The sequence below is a fragment of the Cetorhinus maximus genome, chromosome 3, assembly GCF_964194155.1.
Source record: "Cetorhinus maximus chromosome 3, sCetMax3.hap1.1, whole genome shotgun sequence".
In the NCBI taxonomy this organism is placed as follows: Eukaryota; Metazoa; Chordata; class Chondrichthyes; order Lamniformes; family Cetorhinidae; genus Cetorhinus; species Cetorhinus maximus.
Genome location: NC_135881.1, coordinates 210287131 through 210306955, shown reverse-complemented (window position 1 = coordinate 210306955; position 19825 = coordinate 210287131).

The window sequence follows — 19825 nt, the reverse complement described above, 5'->3', positions numbered from 1 at the left end:
GATACAAACAGAGCCAAACAGAGCCTGTCAGAGCTAAACAGAGCCCAATAGAGTCAAACAGAGCCAAACAGATACAAACAGAGCCAAACAGAGCCTGTCAGAGCTAAACAGAGCCCAATAGAGTCAAACAGAGCCAAGCAGATCCAAATAGAGCCTGGCAGAGCCACATAGAGCCAAACAGAGCCAATTGTGAAAGTTGAATCAAGGTGTCTCTTGCTTTACTAGAGCTGTCCTTTTGAGACCTCACATTGAAAGGGAGGCTAATTGTATGTTTGTTTTTCATGCAATGGTGTGTATGACACATGTTGCAGTATACATGACATTATGCCTACTGTTACAACCAGGTGAGTAAGGATGAATCGGCTCCCCTCTATTCAGCTTCCTTAGTTGGTTACAGGAAAGGTTTAAGTTTCTCTTTCATTAGTACATGCCTTTTCCAAATCAGAATGTATTTAACTATTTAAGCAGTGAGCGATAAGGAGCCAAATGAACAAGGTTTTCTTGAGTTAAAGAAAGAGCAAATTTATTAACCACTAAACCTAAGAAAAAAATCAAAATGTGACATCAAGCATTTGGCCCTGATGCAGTCATTTAGGCACACACACATATCAGAAATAAGGGGAGTTAGAATCTAATAAAAAAAGGTAAAATAACGTACAGTTAATTGTTCATTGGTTGTTCTTGAGGTGTCGATTTAGATTAGCTGGTTTTTTGGATGTGGTCAGATGTAGAAGATGTTCCAATTATTATGAGATATCAGTTCACTGGTAGTTTTCTGGTAATTGGCTTTTCGAACCGAGAGGCACATGCTTATTCCAAAGAAGAAAAAGGGAGAGAGCTCAGCTTTCAGCCTGGATCCTCTGTTGAAAGCTTTCTTGCAATCTCTCCTCAGTGGTCTGCTGCCTGGCCTGAAATACTTCACCCATTGTGTATTTCCAAAGAGTTTTGGGTCTGTCTGTGGCAGCCACAGTTTCAATATCCAGCACTATGTATTTTAATGTCTCTTCCTTAGACAGTAACGAGCTTTGTTAGGTGGCTGGATTATAGGGATTATCTCTCTCTTCACACCCCACCCCCACCCCCACCCCTGAGGGTTCACCTTGGAATGTGGCCTTGTATTTTAAAGCAGTTTGCTTTGCCTCTGTTCAAATTGCAAAGCTTGAATTTGTGATTACACGTCGGAACTTTCCAGAAGCTGGTCAATTGGCAATACCAGACATCAGCTGACGTGTGGCAACCATCTTCAGTCAATGCATTTTCTTGCCTTCAAAAAGTCCCTTTTAAGCAGTTCAGTGCATGTTTGCTCAGCCAGTGAAATTATAGATTCATCACTCATGCACAAGTCACATCATTGTGACGCCACCTAAAATCAATCTGCATCCCTGAAGATCTGACAAACGCTTGACAGGCCACCTCAACATTTTGCTTCATTTTTTTTCCCCTTAAAATAAATCTTGCTCAAACTAAAGATAAGTAGACATTATTATTAACAAATTGTCCAGGACTGTTTTTAAGAACCATTAACTAAATATTAAGAGATAATTATCATCAAATAATAGAGATCACGCAGATGCTAATTTACATGGTGAGATATGACATAAAACACAGGCTAAGATGCATTAAACCTAAATACTGACAGGCACAGAACAAACTAAAAACAATGGGCAGCTTCACTTACATTACTTAAATGACCCCCATAAAATGTGCAGCATAGGAAAATGTCTAAATTTATCTTCCCACGCTAATGCTGCTCTTTTAATTTGGTTTTTAAAACTCAATCAGTAAGATAACCTTCAATTGCCTCCCCGGTGATTTTAATTCATCCTTACGGAGGAGTGTGAAATCTTTTCATCCAAGTCTGATTGCTTCTCCTTTTAATTGAACATAGCTATCTTACATAATTGAAAATAATAAAAAAAATTAAACAGTAATAAACTTATCATCTGTAGTTCCATTAAGTTTTGCTGTTTTCAATTAAAATCCATTCTTTAAGCTTATTGCCTTCCTCCAACATTGAAATTGAGCTGTGTGTGATATCTACCAGAGTCTCTTAATTGCAAATGGCACTCATCACTTACACTTCCTGCTTCTATAACATTTAAGGTCCCTGATATCATCTGAGTGAAATATTGGCAAAGCAACCTATTGCTCCTTGACTTTCAATAAATTTATCTTGTAAAATAACAATCATTGCTGTTCAAAAAGCTTTTCATTGTGTGAAAGCTGCTTTGGGACACTTAAGAGAAGAATTAAGTACTATTATATTTATCTATTAACAACAATAATGGGGTTGAGAAATGTATCAGCCATGATTGAATGGTGGAGCAGAGTCGATGGGCCGAATGGCCTAATTTCTGCTCCTATGTCTGATGTCTTATGTCTAATATGTACAGCACCCTTAACATAGTAAAACATCCCCAGAGAAATATTTTTTTTAAATAGTCACCAGGTTGAACGAGGAAACATGAAGCTGACTGAAAGCTTATTCAAATGCAGGGTTTTAAGGAGGGTCTTAAAGAGGGTGAAGGTGGTGGAGAGACAGATGGATTAGGGAATACTTTTGAGTTTGGAGACCAGATGATGAACATTACCCCAAAAATGGGTGGTTTTGGTTAGGTGAGATTTAAAAAAGTTAATTATTTGAAACAGGAACACAACCTGCCTCAAACAAGCCCATATCCTTTTTCAATGGTGGGATGAGGAGTGGCTGACCAATTGGCTCTCAGAAGGTGGGTTTTAATGAGGCTGTCTGACTTTATTTTAACTGACATTCTGTTTCGAGTTCATGATGGCCTGGTTTCCTAGTCATGAGGAACTTGGCAGATGCGAGATGTTGAGGGGTGTTGAATCCAAGAGGTTACAACCTTTAAGGAGTGGTTGTTCTGAGCCCACAAATTACCCAGTAACTACCCTGAAACTTATGCAATCTGTCTGTTTCCACCTTGCCCCCCACCCCCAATTAGGTGATTCTACAATAGGGCCCCCTGACCACTGTCTTGCAGCACCCCCACAATCAGAAACCCACAACCACCCTATACCCCACAATCTCTCCCAGCCTCTCACCACCTGCTCACAGCACAGCTGCAGCCTTGAGCTGTAGGATTCCAACCTGTCAATCAACCAGTAAATCAATCAGCTTATCAATCAGGTTGTCTGTGGACAGGGAACCGATGGAAGACACTAAAAGATATCCTTCCGGTTAAAAATGGCAAACTTTTGGGATTCCAGCTCCTAAACCCATCCTCCAATAACTCATCTCACAGTTAAAGTCAGAACCTGGGTTTCTTAAAATGGCAGCCAATTGTGGATCGATGAGAAGCAGGAATTCCTAGGGATCAAAGAAAGGAGGAATTCTGAGGATTGTAGGGATATGAAGATAGAGGAGATTACAGAAAAGGTGAGGGGTGAGGCTTTGAGGGGATACAAACACAAGGATGAGAATCTTGAATCATTTGGGTGACCAGGAGCACAGGTCTGATGGGTGAGCTAGGCTTGATAGGGGACAGGGGCAGCAGGATTTTGGATAGGCTAAAGTTTATCGAGGATGGGAAGTTGACTGATGGTGACAAAGGCAAGGTTGAGGGTTTCCACAGCAGGTGGGCTGAAGTCAGATTGTTTTGCAGAGATTGAAATAATTACTCTTTATATGGTGAGGATATGGGGTCATGAGCCAAATTCGGAGGCAAATTGGACATCAGGGTTACAAATGATCTAGTTCAGCCTTAGCTAGTTTTTCGAAAGGTGACTGAAAGCTGATGGGGATTGAGCTGTGGGTTAAATATTGGCCTTGCGAATATTAACTGGAAGGAAAGGCTGCATATTGGACATGCAGGTCTGAATCTTTGTGGGGATGGAAGAGCTCCATACCTTATCCAAAATGGCACCAGGGCCCCAAATCTAGAAGTCCTGCCCCTGAACCTGGCATCCACCATTTTTACTGGGTGGGAGGGGTGGGGGGCAGGGGTGGCGCATGTATTTTGTATATCCATGATTCATGGAGGCAGCAGCACACTGAAATGTGCAGCTGCCTTCACCAGAAGCAAGTTTGATCATGCAGGTTTCTGAAACTTGTTTTGTGGGCTTTAGATACTTGAAGGTAAGATCTAGACCTGCCGGTTTTCTTTGGAGAGGTAAGGTACCCTTTTGGAGAGATCAGGCATCCCTTTGGGGAAAGTCACGTACCCTTTTGCTTTGTTAAGAGTAGACATGAATGGGAGTAAAAAATGAATAAGACCTGTCGATTTGTCAAGTCATTTTAAATCTCCAGCTCTTTAAATTTTTGAAAAAAAAGCCTACATTTGAAAAAAGATTCATTGCTTGCAATTTTACTAGTTGTTTGCTGACATACGTCTGAGGGCTATTGAAATAATTATAGATTAGTCTACTTGACTGCTTCAACAACCTACTATTATCACGGCGAGGGGCTGTAAGTTCACAGTTTGATTAACAGATCCAAGCGGTTATGAAGTGGTTAGCTGTTTTTGATGTGGGGCTATGAATACAATTTTTAAAAAATAAGTATTTGAAGGGATTTAAATGTACTGACTGGGCTTTTATCAATGAGAATTTTTTTTTAATATAGTGAAGTCTGTAATACATACTTAGGACTTTGTTTAATTTCAACTTGGCATGGCTCTTGAGGTCTGCCCATGGTGGATACTGGGTTAGTTGGCATGAAGGATGTAAAGGCAAAGGGTGGTGGGTGGGGAACATGAAGTGGCATGAGTTGACATAGATGGAGTGTGGGGAGCATGCAGAGGGTGAAGACATATGTGGGGTGAGGGCTAGGGGGCTTTTTTTTGTTCTACTAATTTTATTACAACTGGGATGAAGTCCAAGTGACTGCCTCTGCACTGTTTCTGGGGTCAGTGGACAACACTCGAGTTAGTACCCGCTCCCTAGAACAAAATTCTGACAGGTCAACGCCATTTCTGCCAAGTCAAGTTTGCGGAATGAGGAAATTTCCCAACTCTGCATACTCAACTTGGGAGTGAAAAACTGGCCTGAAATCGGACAGCATAGCCAGCGTGGAGGAGCCGAGAAAGGTGCTGGAGAGGAAGGGCTAAGTATTGATTGAAGTTGTGGCGATTGAAACAGTTCAGAGGTTTATTACTATGGAGAGATCCCTCAAAGTAAATATTTGTTTCTTTCTCTTTGTGGGCCCTGGAGATGATGGAGGTGCTCCTGAGGGCCCCACACAGGAGGCACAAGCCTCCCCTACCCTCGATTTACCCCAAATGGCTGCCCGTCCAGGAACTCCCCACCCCATACTCATTTGTTGCCCAGCCACAGCCTCCAAGTGGCATAATTTTAACAGCTGACCAGACACTTCCTGCCCACTCCCCAGCTATAAGTTAATGTGGAGTCTTTGAAATAACTGGGGGTGGGGGTCCTTCTAAAAACTCATTCAGAAAGTGTTCAACTTCAGAAAATTGTGAGGACAAAAGGAGCAGGAAAGCTCCTCCTGATTCAACAAAACTGCTGTTACTCAAATTTATTTTCATTGTTGTGTGTGGGGCATAAAAGACCCGACAGGTGGAAGTGGTATCAAGTGAAGCACAATCAGGACTTGCAACAAAAGACATGTTTTCTAGTGTTTAAAGAGATGAGAGCTGTGTGATTGATGGTAATTTTGTAACAAATAGAAAAGATTGTCAGTGAAGATTATGGACATCACAGAGACAACATAATATAACCCATCATTACGTATAATAAATATATCAAGCAAGAATTATGTAAAAAGTAAATTGAGAGTCTTGTTTTACCTGGAGTAATACAAGGATGGCAAAACATAGCTTTTAAACACAAGTTTGCATTTCTGTCATGTACATTTTTCCAATAGCGTTAAACACGTACAGAAGAGTTGAATTATAATGGAGCAGCACTGAATAGTGCCATTAACTTTCGGTGATAAAAGGGAAGAGAATCCTTTCACTTAATGCGAGATTCTGTTATTGGCCGAATTAGTGTCTATTGGTCAGTCTCCATCAATATTCATTAGCTCATTTCTACTGCTGCCCATTTATTTTTAATTTCTAATTGAATTAATGTTTCTCGCGTCTCATTGTCTTTTACACACAGACTTTGGGTTATTCTGTTCAACAACACTGCAGCTTCATCTTAATATTGGGAAATAGGAAAAAACCAGCACATTTCAATCACTTGCATTTAGTCTGAACTTTCCAATAGAACAAAGGTGATGTTCTCCATTTGTCACTGGAGCTGGTCTGAATGACTCAGGGAATCATTATCACCGAATCGTTTACACATGTTTCATCGTGTCTAAAGCAATGAGAGCCGTGTGATTGGTAGTAATTTTGTAATGGTTAGAACTACTTGCCAGTGAAGATTCTGGACATTGTATAGCTGACATAATGTAATCCGTTATCATGTATAATGAATATATCTAAAAGTAAATTATGTGACAAGTTGTAAGTATAGTAGTACAAACATACAAATTGGAGGCTTTAAAAATACAACATTTCCAATTCCACTATGCACACTTTTCCAACAGTGTTAAAACTGCCTGCTTGCTTCAAATGTATTATTGATTGGCCGATGCACAATGGGTCAAATGGCCTCCTTCTGTGCTGTAATAATTCTGTGTTTCTGTGATTTTCACCCATTATCACATTTCGAGTGAGGTTAATGGTGTAGTCTGGTGCATTGTGGCGTCGCAAGGATGAGATCTTGAGACTTGTATATTTAAACATGAATCCTTTATTGTTAACCTTTAACTATTTACAGATCCCTATTACTGTCATGCATGGTGCTGTTACCTCCATGCAGACTGGTTCCAGAGTGTTTTCTCTGGGCTGTCCTCTCTGAGTTTAATACCATGTGACTCTATGCATCATACCATGTGCAGGGCTATTCTCCAGTCCCGCGTTAACCCTTGCTCTGCCGAGAACGTTTACATTACAGTTGCATGCAGGCACATATAACATCATACAATAGTTAACTAGGATGCACAAATCCAATTTGTACTTAATCAATGATGGAATTGCTTCAACAAAGAAGATAATTTTAAGGCAAGGCCTGTGCAGGAAGCAGAGTGCTGTCCCCATCCCCACCCACACTCTTTACCCCCATCATTTCTGCTGAAAGGTCATCAACCAGAAACTCTGTTTTTCTCCACAGACGCTGCCTGACTTGCTGAGTTTTTCCAGCATCTTTAGATTTTATTTCAGATTTCCAGCATCTAAAGTATATGTCACCAAAATGATATCTAAAATAGTTAAATGATAAGGACAGGTTGTACAGGCCAGGCTTGTCTTCCCTTGAGTGTAGAAGACTAAGGGGTGATATATTGAGGTGTTAAGATGATTACAGAATTTGATAGGGTAAATGGGGAATCTAGATCAAGGGGACGAAACCTTAAAATTAAGAGCTCCGTTATTCAGGGGATGATGTCAATGTACTCTCCTTCAGTGCAGCGGATATCTAGAACTGTCTTCCTAAAAATACTGCTAAAACTGGAGGTCAGTGGAAAATTTCAAAACTGAGACTGCTCGATCTTTTTAAGGTAAGGGTATTAAGGGCTCCTGAAGGAAGGTGCTTAGATTGAGTTAAGAAACAGATTAACAATGCACTAATTTAATGGTAGAACAGGCCTGGGACATTTTGCTATGTTAAAGGTGCTGCATAAATGCAAGTTGTTGTAATTTGGAACACGTATAATAACTCTCTTTAGAATCAGCAACTTCTAAGGTATTGGAAAGGTCCTAATCAAATGTCTCATAGGGCAGAATTTTGACCTTGGCGGGTGGGCTAGGTGGGGGCGGTTAAGAAGCCGACTGCTACCCGCGATTGGCACCGCACCGCAATTTCACGGTGGTGGGTCAACTAAGGCCCATCCAGCGTGAAACGCGAGTGGCAGCACTGAGCGCTGCATGTGTGGGCGGTGGGGGAGGAGGGTGAGCGGGCCAAGTGCGAACTTGGCTCATGCACGCCAAGCGAGCGCTTCATAATCTCCCTGAGGCACGGAGCTGTCTCAGGGAGATGAAGCATTTTTTTAAAAAGTAAATGAAGAAAATAAAAATGTAATGAAACATGTCCCCTCACGTGACTCTGTCACACGAGCAGGAACATGTTATCAATTAAATTTTAAAACTTTTATTTTATTGTTATTTGCTTTTGGAAACCTCATCCCGCCCGTGGATGAGGTTTCCAAAAAAAAATGCAAAGGCCACTTGGCCATTTCGCCTGCCCGCCAACCGTTCAGTTAGATGGGCAGCGGAAATTTTAATTTCATTGGTCATTTAATGCCCTTAACAGGCCTTTTAATTGCCGGTGGGTGCACTGCTGGCTCCAGCGCGCATCTGCCGACCGAAATATCGCGCGACTGTGCGTTGACTTCGCCACGCTCGGCCAAGGTCAACACGCAGCATTTTACGCTCAAGCGGGTTGGGCGCGCGCTCACCCATCGCACGAAAATTTCTGCCCTTAAAGTTTGTGAACAAATCATTTAGAAAATCAATGTTGTTGAAAGAATCTTTCAAGCCAGAGTTAATTACAAAGTGATGCACCACCCATGAATGCACTAATACCACCTGAGGTAAAGCTGCACACATTATTTATTGCTCTTCATACATAGGGTATTATAATCAGGTGATGTGTCAGTCAGTAATGTGTTCTTGGCTAAATAGGGTTTATGTTTAAAACGGGCTGTAGCTCCTAATGATCAAATCTGCACTTCAGTTTGTCATCCACTCTTCTCTGTATTGTGGCACATCACTTTATAGTGTTTTTCCTGGCATGCTCCAGTGGTCCAGATGGTCCCCCATAATTGAAACAAACCATGCACACTGTTAACTCGTTTCTCTTATTCTCCTGGCATAAAGTGGTACATCCTGGCAATTGCTTCTTATTCTTCATTGTAAATCAATGGAGTGATTCTACAACATGAGTTCAAAAGAAGCACAGAGGCAGTTATCAGTCACTAACAGTTCACCAGTAAATATAACAAATGGCCATTTTCCACTTTTATTTTAATTTTCCTCTCGAATCCCTCTATTTTTCACCTCCTCTTTCAAAGAGGAGAGCAGGGCAAATGTTTTCTTGGCCACTGTAGCTGGCAAAGCTGCTTTGGATTCGATTAGTAGAAAGCAGCCTGGCAAAGCAAAGGGACAATCAAGTGATACATTTAGGGAGCCCTAATGGCAGGTTTGCCCAGTGATACATGGCTGTTCAGCATGGAACTGAATCATGCAGGAGGCAAGATTAATCCCCAATCTCCAATAAAGTGGCTGATATAGCGGCTAGCAACATGGCCCAACACCTGGGGGAGAGGTGAGTGAAAATTAGAGGAGGGGTACAGTTTGAGGATAGAGTTTGTAGATTAATAATGTCTGTTGTATGAAAGCTCCAGCACCAATGTTTATTTTCTTTTCATTTTTACAGCCTCCAAGCTGATGTGTAAAACTCCAGTTAAGGTCAGTGTTTTCCCTAGACAAAAGAAGTCTCCAGCAGACCAATACTATAAACACTTAAATTCAGGTGATATTGTTCACTTTCATAGGCCAGCTCATCATGTCCTAATGTATAAACAAAAGCTGACAGCAGTGTAAGGAAAACAAGCAGTGGGTCAAATAGACATTGATTCAATCTCAGAGGAACCTTAGGTTCTTGGGCAAATCAAACTCTTAACCAGTATAGATCAACATCATGAAATTACATAACATCTCTGTGCAACCTTCTAAAATCTCAAGCCATGCAATATGCATGACACATACGCCCCAGACCCCAGTTAAACAGGAACGGTCTGTAACACTTTAGTGTTCCTGTTGCCACAATTCATCTCTATTATAGCAACAGTTTTACATTTGTTGTAAATTTGAGCCTGGCACTGACCAAGATTTAAAGAGTGAGAACCCTTGTTGTAATATTGGGAATGTAGTCAGACTGCATCAAATTCCTGAACAGATTTCATTAAAACAAATGGCACCTATTGCACAGGACGGGCGGTTTAACAGCTTCTGATTCATAATCACATTCTGCTTAAACCCATTTAGTACTTCCCAAACAAAACTGAATGCAATCGAGTGTGCAAAAAAAAAACAATCATCATAAAAGGTCAGTGTTATAGAGTTGATTTTCCAGGCAACTTTTCTTGATGGAAACATTGAACATTATTTACAAAACAGCAGCATGCATCTAACCCTGTAACTAATGAAGAACTCTCCTCTTGGTTTCCCATGCTGCAAACTCATTGGTTTATACAGATCATGTGATCTTACAACACAAGATTATTCTTAAAGCTACAGTCCTAACGTTTATCAAAACTATAATTACTACATTCCTCCCCCTTTAACTTTTCTGTACATTTTGTATTTACAAGGATACTTATCTCATGACATTACAATATTTACACAGGTCATGAAATGACAAGTTCAATCTTTCAGGTGGTTTTCTGATCCATGTAGAACATTGTATCTCCATGACTTCAGATTCTTTGACAGGAACAACATTCTCTGGAACTGCATTAACATCAGGTACCTCATTAGGCACAGCTTCAGGTTAACATTGCAACCAAAAGCCAACACCTGGAATAATGCAGTACCTGAGTGAGCTGATCTGCTTAACCAGAGTAGACACTCAATGCCTGGGGTAAGAGTTAAACCACAGCCTTCTATCTTAGAGGTGCAGATATTGTCACTGAGTAAAGCTGATACCTGACTGGTAGAGAACCCTGGGCAGTTTCTTCAACTAGTACTGCAAGGAAGGAGAGCTCATTTGACTGCTCCATTTCAAAGGTGAATTTGAGCACAGGATGGAGCCCATTATGACATGTAAGAAAATTATTACATGCAGCTGTGGATTTAAATTTGAGCAACAGGTGAATCTAGCTGTTTCACGTTGCTACTATGCAGTAGCAACACGGGTGATATTCGCCACTAACAGGATGCTGCTGTCAAACCAAAAAGGCGTTCTACCTACCACACAATGAGTAATGTGGTGTATGAACTTCAGTGCCCGTGTGATGCTGGTTATGTAGGCCGTACATCCCAAAGACTGGTGGATAGTATTAACCAGCATGTCCCAGCTGTTATTCACATCGGGCAAGGCACAGACCTACCCAACCAGCTCGTGCTTACAAAACTCAAAACACAGTTTCCAACATTAGATGTGATTCCGCGATTGGACAACATTTGCTAAATAATCCTCAATGTGATAAAAATTATGCTGACACCCAATTTAAGATTGTCAGTTGGGTTTGTAGTGTGGTGCATTTGCCTGTACTGGAAGCTCCATATATTAATACACAGGGCCCTGTTCTTTGCAGACAGTAGGAACAGGTACACATTATGACTATTTCAGCTAAACATAAAAAGTGACAGCCATTTGCTGGTTCATTCTTCAGGGCAATGCTTTGACCAATCAGAGTCAAGCTGCCCAGTTTAAATTTCAAACAATGTTTGGCAGTTAATTGGCTCTTACCATTAACTGGTGCAATATCCATGACAATGTCTCGACCAATTAGAGTCCTCTTGCCAACCAATCAGCACTCTCTTCTCATACAGTATAATGTTGTTGCTTCCCCTGACATTGGTATTCTTGCGATTGTCCTGATGAGTGCAAGACAAAAACGCTTTGACAAAGTGTTTCTTTTCAACAATACTGGTCCATCTCACCATTCACAGTTTCAATCTCCTTGAGCTATTTCATTTAGTTATCCACAGGATGTGGTCAATGCTAGAAAGGTCCGCAGTTATTGCCTAACCCTATTTTCCCTTGAGAAGGTGATGGTGACCACTGGCCATTTGAGATAACAGTTAAGAGTTAACCACATTGCTGTGGGTCTGGAATTACATTGAGACCAGAGGTAAAGATGGCAGATTTCCTTCCCAAAGGGACATTTGTGAATGAGTTGGGTTTTTATAACAATCCAACAGCTTCATGGCCACTTGTACTGAAATTTCCGATTATTCAATTCAATAAATCATAATTCTCAAACTGCTATGAGGGAATGTAAACCCATATCTCCAGGTCACTAGTCTGCTAGAATAACCACTGAACTACTGCAGTCCCCTATTTGACAGTGAAATTATTTTTTACTCAACCATTTAGTAGTGAAAGTTAAATTCATTATCATTTATTTCAATACAATACAACCTACTTTGAACAAATTCTACATTTATATTCTAATCTTCCATGTAGAGATCTATTTTTATTCATGATAATTGAATATTTCTTTGTTGACATCAATTTTATTAAGTCAGTTACTGCTCAATAAAAGATCAATTTAAACTTATGAAATTTTGAATTAGATTTCCCCCTCTTTCTTTGAAAGTGCAAATTGTCTTTAATAAATGTGTCAGCATTAACTGCAGGCTGCAAATTAATCTACATCTACATGATTTGGGAAATATTTCCTACCAAGTCAATAACACTTTTGATTGGTTAATGTTGTGTAACCAGCCACTTGCTGTATATTGTGAATGTCTCCATCAGTTCTTTCTCGCTCTCAACCCAGCTGACATACAGGCTGGGGGTGGAGAAGGGGGGATTTGGTGTGAAGAGGGTGAGGAGGGGGGAGTGGGCATGGAGGAGGCGTGGCAGCTGTGTGCAGACATGATGGAATTTTAACCTTGGGTGATTGGTCAATAAGGGAGAGAGCAAATAAATCAAATTTATTTCCATTGACGTCCCTAAATCAGGCAGCCAATCAGCGATGGTGATTTTACATTTGGGCAGCAAGTTGGAAGTCTATCCCGTGGGGCTGGATTTTACAGGCTGCTCGCGCCCACAAAAGTAAAATCTGTAGGCAGCCGACACGATGGAAATAAACCGACATCGCAGCCACAACAAGCTGGGAGCCAGCAGCTCTAGCAACCCCGGCAGCGCCACAGCTCAGTCATGGGCACCGCCATGATTGCTAGCAGGAGAACAGGGAAGGCAGATGGCTGCCAGAATCAGATAAGTCCTGGGTTTTTAGCGCAGGGAGGGATCCGAGAGCCCAGGAATGGGTGATGGTGAGGGGAGGGAGGGATTTTGGGGGGCAGTCATTGAGGAAGGAAGGTGGGGGTTACACTGAGACTCTTGGGTCCGCACTAAGAGCAGGTGAATGAGAGAGTTTTAAGGGATAATTTCCATATAAATTCTAGTTTTTTCTTTAACTTAGCAATTAACCAAAAATTACTCCTTAAGTTAAGAGAAGTCAAGTTTTATTCCAGCCTTAAAACAGGGCTGTACAAGCCCTTTGAGAGCAGCTGCAGCTAGTTAATTAGGTAGCTATCTTAAAATAGTTTTCAGAAGCTTAAGTTGTTTTACAGGGAGCATAAGAACAGGCCTTCCTCGGTGTGGCCTCGCCTGCACTGAGACAGCTGCTTTCAGTGCCTAGAGTGTAAGGTGGGAGTTCGGTGAGTGAAGGAGTCCAGTAAGGGAGTTGCTCTTTTCTTTTTTGACTCATTTTCAGCCTTTCGTAGCTGGCTTTTACTTAGGTACAGGGGAAGAAACTGATTGTTGGGTAACAGGTAAGTTATTCTACTTATTCTAATTGTAATAAATAGTTTTTAAAGTTATGTATGGCAGGTCAGGTCGGTTGAGTGGAATGTGCATCCTGCAGTCTGCGGGAAGTCATGGATGCACCATGTGTCCTAGACAAATACATCTGCAGGGAGTGCCACTGGCTGTAGAAGCTTGAGCTCCAGGTTTTTCAACTCAAGCGGCGGCTGGAGTCAATGTTGTGCATTGTGCATCTTTTTTCTCTTGGAGGGTTGTGAGTCTTCGGAACTCTCTTCCTCTAAAGTCAGTGGAAGCAGAGCCTTTGACTAGTTGTAAAGCAGAGCTAGATAGATTCTTGATTAACAAAGGGGTGAAAGGTTATCAGGGGTAGGAAGGTATGGTAGGGTTGAGGTTACGTTCACATCAGCTATGACCTTATTGAATGGCGGAGCAGGCTCGAGGGGCCGAGTGGCCTACTCCTGCTCCTAATTCGTATGTTCATATGCTCATATCCATGAGGCAGAGAACTACATGGATAGCACATTTAGGGAGGTGGTCACACCACAGGTTAGGAGTGTGTGGGCAAAGAGAGAATGGGTGACTTCCAGGCAGTCTAAGAGAACCAGGCAGGTAGTGCAGGAGTCCCCTGAGTCTATCCTACTTGCTAATTGGCTTTCCATTTGGATACTGGTGAGGGTGATGGTCCGTCAGAGGAGTGCAGCCAGAGCCAAGACTGTGGTACCACTGGTAGATCAGCTGCACAGGAGGGGAGGAAGAAGAGTTGAAGAGCAATAGTGTCAGGGGATTCAGTTCGGGGAATCAGACAGATGTTTCTGCAGCAGTAAATGTGACTGCAGGATGGTGTGTTGCCTCCCTGGTGCTAGGGTCAAGGCTGTCATGGAGTGTCTGCAGGACATCCTTCTGGGGGAGGGTGTACAGCCACAAGTCATGGTCCACATTGGTATTAACAACATAGGTAGGAAGAGGGATGAGGGCCTGAAAGCAGATTTCAGGTAGTTAGAAAGGTAATTAAAAAGCAGGACCTCAAGGGCAGTAATGTCAGGATTACTGCCAGCCCCAGGTGCTAGTGATTATAGGAATAGGAAGATTGAGTGATTGACCACATGGCTGGGGAATTGGTCGAGGAGGGAAAGCATCAGATTTCTGAGGCATTCGGACTGGTTTTGGGGCAGGTGGGACCTGTACAAGCTGGATGGGTTATGCCTTAACAGGAAAGGGATTAATATCCTCGCAGAGAGATTTGCTCGTGCTGGTGGGGAGGGTTTAAACCAGCTTGTCAGGGGGGATCGGAACCTGAGGGGTGGCTCCAGTTGGAAGGAAGTGAAGTTCGTAACAGGAAGTAGAAAAGCAGCAAGTGAAATGAGAAGGCAAGTGAAACCAAGAAAAGCATCAACTAGGCTTAGAATGTGGGATAATGTCAAAAAGACAAAGTTAAGGACACTCTACCTGAATGCACACAGCGTGCACAACAGGGTAGGTGATTTAGCCAGAGCCGCCTCAGGGAGCTGAAGAATTTTGAAAATATAACATTAAGAAGTTAAAAATGTTAATAACATGTCCCCTCTGTCACATGAGCAGGGACATATTAGAAATTAGTTTGAAAAATGTTTCTTTTTTAAAAAATCACCAATCGAGAGCTCATCTCGCCCGTGGATGGGGCTTCGCAAAAAATCCTTTTCGCCTAATTTAATTTAGTTATATCTTTAATGGTCTTAATAGGCCTGTTCATTTTTGGCGGGTGCGCTGCTGACTCCCACACGCCCGCCCAATGAGTGTTATATTCTGCCCCAAGCATCAGTGGGGGACATTTAAGAGACAGTGATCATTGTATCACATTTAGGGTGACAGTAGAAAAGGACAACCAGAGTAAGAATAATTAACTGGGGGAGGAGCCGACTTCAATGGGCCAAGAACGGAGCTGGGCCGGAGAGACTGGAACTAAAGGTTGGTGGGAAAATCTGTAGCTGAACAATGGGCTACCTTCAAAAAAAGAAATGGTTTGGGCACAGACAAGGAATATTCCCTCAAAAGGGAAAGGTAGGGCAAACAAATCCGGAGCTCCATGGGTGAAAAAGGAGATTGAAATTAAGATAAAGAAGAAAAAGTGTGTTTTTGACAAGTGTCAGGTAGAAAATACAATTGAGAACCAAGAGGAATACAGAAGGTTCAGAGGGGAGGTGAAGAAGCAAATAAGAGAAATGAAGAGGGATTATGAGAAAAGACTGGCAGCCACATAGAGGGGAGTCCCAAAGTCTTCTATAGGCACATAAATAGTAAAAGGGCGGTAAAAGGAGTATGGCTGATTAGGGACCAACAAGGGGATTTATACATGGAGGCAGGGGGCATGGCTGAGGTGTTAAATGAATACTTTGCACCTGTCTTCACCAAGGAAGCAGATACTACCTAGGCCATGGTGACAGACGAGGAAACTCTGTCACTAGAAGGGTTCAAAATTAATAAGGAGGAAGTGTTGGATAAACTGTCAATACTTAAAGTTGACAAGGCACTGGGACTGGATGAGATGGATCCAAGGATATTGAAGGAAGTGAGAGTAGAAATTGCAGGGATACTGGCCATAATCTTTCAGTCTTCCTTAGACTCAGGGGAGATGCCAGAGGACTTGAGAATTGTAAAATTACGCCCTTTTTCAAAAAAGGTTGTAAGGATAAGCCCAGCAATTACAGGCCAGTCAGTTTAACTTCAGTGGTGGGGAAGCTTCTAGAAATGATTATTCAGGGTAGAATTAATAGTCGCTTGGGAAAATGTGGGTGGATTTTGAAGATCCAGCATGGATTTCTTCAGGCAAAATCATGTTTAACTAACTTACTGGAGTTCTTTGAAGTGGTAACAGAGAGGGTTGATGTATTGTACATGGACTTTCAAAAGACATTTGATACTGTGTCACACAGCAGACTTGTGAGAAAAGTTGTAGGTCATGGAATAAAAGGAACAGTAACAATGTAGATACAAAATTAGCTGAGGGATAGGAAACAGAGTGATGGGTAATGGATATTTTTCAGGTTGGAGGAAGGTTTGTAGTAGAGTTTCCCCAGGGTTCAGTATTGGGACTGTTGCTTTTCCTGATATATATAAATGATCTAGATCTTGGTGTGCAGGGGACAATTTCAAAGTTTGTGGGTGATACAAAACTTGGAAACATTGTAAACTGTGGAGAGGACAGTGTAGAACTTCAATAAGACATAGACAAGCAGGTGGAGTGGGCAGATAGGTAGCAGATGAAGTTCTATACAGAGAAACGTAAGGTGATGCATTTTGGTGGGGAAAACCTGGAGAGATAATACAAAATAAGGGGTACAACTTTAAAGGGTGTGCCAGAGCAGAGGGACATGGGTGTATATGCGCTTAGTTCATTAAAGGTGGCAGGACAGGCTGAGAGAGCAGTTAATAAAACATACAGTATCCTAGACTTTAGAAATAGGCCCTTAGAATACAGGAGCAAGGAGGTTATGTTGAACTTATGTCGGACATTAGTTAGGCCTCAGCTGGAGTATTGTGTACAGTTCTGGGCACCACACTTTAGGAAGGATGTGAACACATTGGAGAGAGTGCAGAAGAGGTTTATAAGAATGGTTCCAGGGATGAGAAACTTGAGTTACGAAGATAGATTGGAGAAGTTGGGACTGTTCTCTTTAGAGATGAAAAGGCTAAGAGGAGATTTCATGAAGGGGCTGGACAGAGTAGACAGGGAGAAACTGTTCCCGCTCGTAAAAGGATCGAGAACGAGAGGGCACAGATTTAAAATGATTTGCAAAAGAAGCAAATGTGATGTGAGAAAAATCTTTTCCATACAGCAAGTAGTTCAGGTCTGGACTGCACTGCCTGGAAGTGTGGTGGAGGCAGGTTCAATCGAGGCATTCAAGAGGGCATTAGATGGTTATTTAAATAGAAACAAAGTGCAGGGCTACGTGAATAGTGGGGAGAATGGCACTGAGCCATAGTGCTCATTTGGAGAGCTGGTGCAGGCATGATGGACCGAATGGCCTCCTTCTGCACTGTAACCATTCTGTGATTCTGAAGCTCATGACAGGATTAATTAAGGTAAACAAGGAAAAACTCATCCAATTAGCTGATTGTACAAGGACTAGGGGACGCAGATTTAAGGTTTTTGGTCAAGAGATGCCAAGGGAATGTGAGAAATAATTTTTTAAATGCAGTGAGTGGTACTGACCTGGATCACGCTGCCAATGAGGGTGATGGAGACAGAAACAATTGATGATTTCAGAAGGAAATTGGATGGGCACTTGAAGGAAGTAAACTTGCAGGGGAGTGGGACTGACTGAATTACTTCAAGGGGAGCTGGCATGGACTCAAAGGGCCAAGTGGCCTCATTCTGCACCGTAAATGATTCTCTGACTCCATTCTCCTACCAGGTTCAGGTTCGAGTTTGAGATTCAACTTTTTCTAATTGAGGAGTCAAAAGAAATTTCAGGAGGAAAGATGTGGTACATGCGGATTTAGCACTGCTGGGTAGCACTTTAAGCTCAGTGCTGATCTGTGAGAATTTCCCAGGATCTCAGTAAGAGAAAAGCAAGACTCAATGTAACAGTAATAAAGGACAAATAAACGAATGTGAGTATAAATAAATACCCAGGTACAGGGCACAATAAAAAGAAACACTTGCATTTACATGGTGTTTTTTTTTACAAAGGCCTGTCAATGAAGTACTTTTGAAATGTAGTTGTTGTAACGTAGGAAAATTGGTCAGGCAACATAATGCACCCATAATAAACCCATCCAATTTCCTGTACATTAAAATCAAAGAATGGAACATTTGTTGAGCTCCATTATGGGCACATGATTTTTCTTTTGCCCTCAATTTCTTTTATGCACTTAACACAGATGATTATTTACATTCACATGCAGAACAGCAACATCTGCTCTGAAGTCTGCTATTGCTGGCAGGTGATCTTATCTACCTGTTCATTTATATTAGCCTTTTGATAAAAGAAACTCATGGAAGAAAAATATAATTTGAAATGTGAAATAAAAACAGAAAATGCTGGAAAAGCTCAGCAGGTCTGGCAGCATTTGTAGAGGAAGAGAAACGGAGTTAACATTTCGGGTCCAACGTGACTCTTCTTCGAAACATTAACCCTGTTTCTCTCTCCACAGATGCTGCCAGGCCTGCTGAGTTTTTCCAGCATTTTCTGTTTTTATTTCACATTTCCAGCATCTGCAGTATTCTGCTTTTGTAACTTGAAATGTCCTAAGTTTATAAAGTTTCTCAATTAGTTCAATCTGAAAAGCTGAATGTCAGTTGTTATAGAATGATGGAAACAGCAGATTTCTGGCAAAACTTCTATTATTGAAATGATCAACTGAAGCAGCTTTAGAAATGGTGAGAGAAAGAAGACTGAGTTTGATGGACTTCGGTCCTTTTGAGTTTCCTTATTGAAAAATAATCTTTGCAGGGAATCAAATGTGTCCATTCTTACTTTCCCATTCCTAATACCATGTTCCTTTTTAAGAAAGTGATACTTAGATATGTTCAAACGCACATCTTGACAGTTCAATAATTATTTTCAGAAAGATTGTGGATTAGCAATTTCTACCATTAAAAAGCTTGAAAATCACAAGTTATAAAACTCATTGCCTCCCTACTTCCTGTAAGATTCCTGACCTGGATATCTACCAGCTGTGATCTTCTGGCTCTAGACATTCAGGCACATCGAATTCGAATCAGGCCACAATGTAGCTCACAATTTCAATATTTGCCTCACCAATTTTCAGAAAACTCAAAATTGACTGATTTTTTTAAAGAAGTATTGAAGGCGAACGAGATTCACTGTTTTATTTTTTTCAATTAGGCCATCCCATTTCAAATATGAGAATGTTCCTGATTTCATTTTTAATATGAGAAGGTATTTCAGTGTCCCTGGGTTACAAGATTTATCTCAAGTTGATGAAAACTTTGGCTGGATTTTGAAATAATTGTGAGATTTGCAGGCCCCTGAGAATGCTCCACAAATTAACCTGGAACGTTTAGGCGCAAGGACATGAAATTAAACATGATTTTTGCTGTAATTTATTAAGAAACTGACTAATGTTCCCCAGTATAACTATTCAAAAGTTTTATATGTTTTACAATGGTGAATTTCAGTGAATCAGGTAACTCAGTGGTTGTAGATCGGCACTGATTGAAAAGGCCTGTTTTTTTGTGATAAACACATTTTCAGCTGTTTTAATCGAACAACACCAAGTTACCACATTTAAATAGGTGAAGAATATTATAGTTTACAGCAAAATACTTCCTTTAAAATAATTATGTTTTAAAATGCTGCCCGATTATGCTCATTCCTGACACATTTTACATTCGTTGATATGTAAATGAATGTGA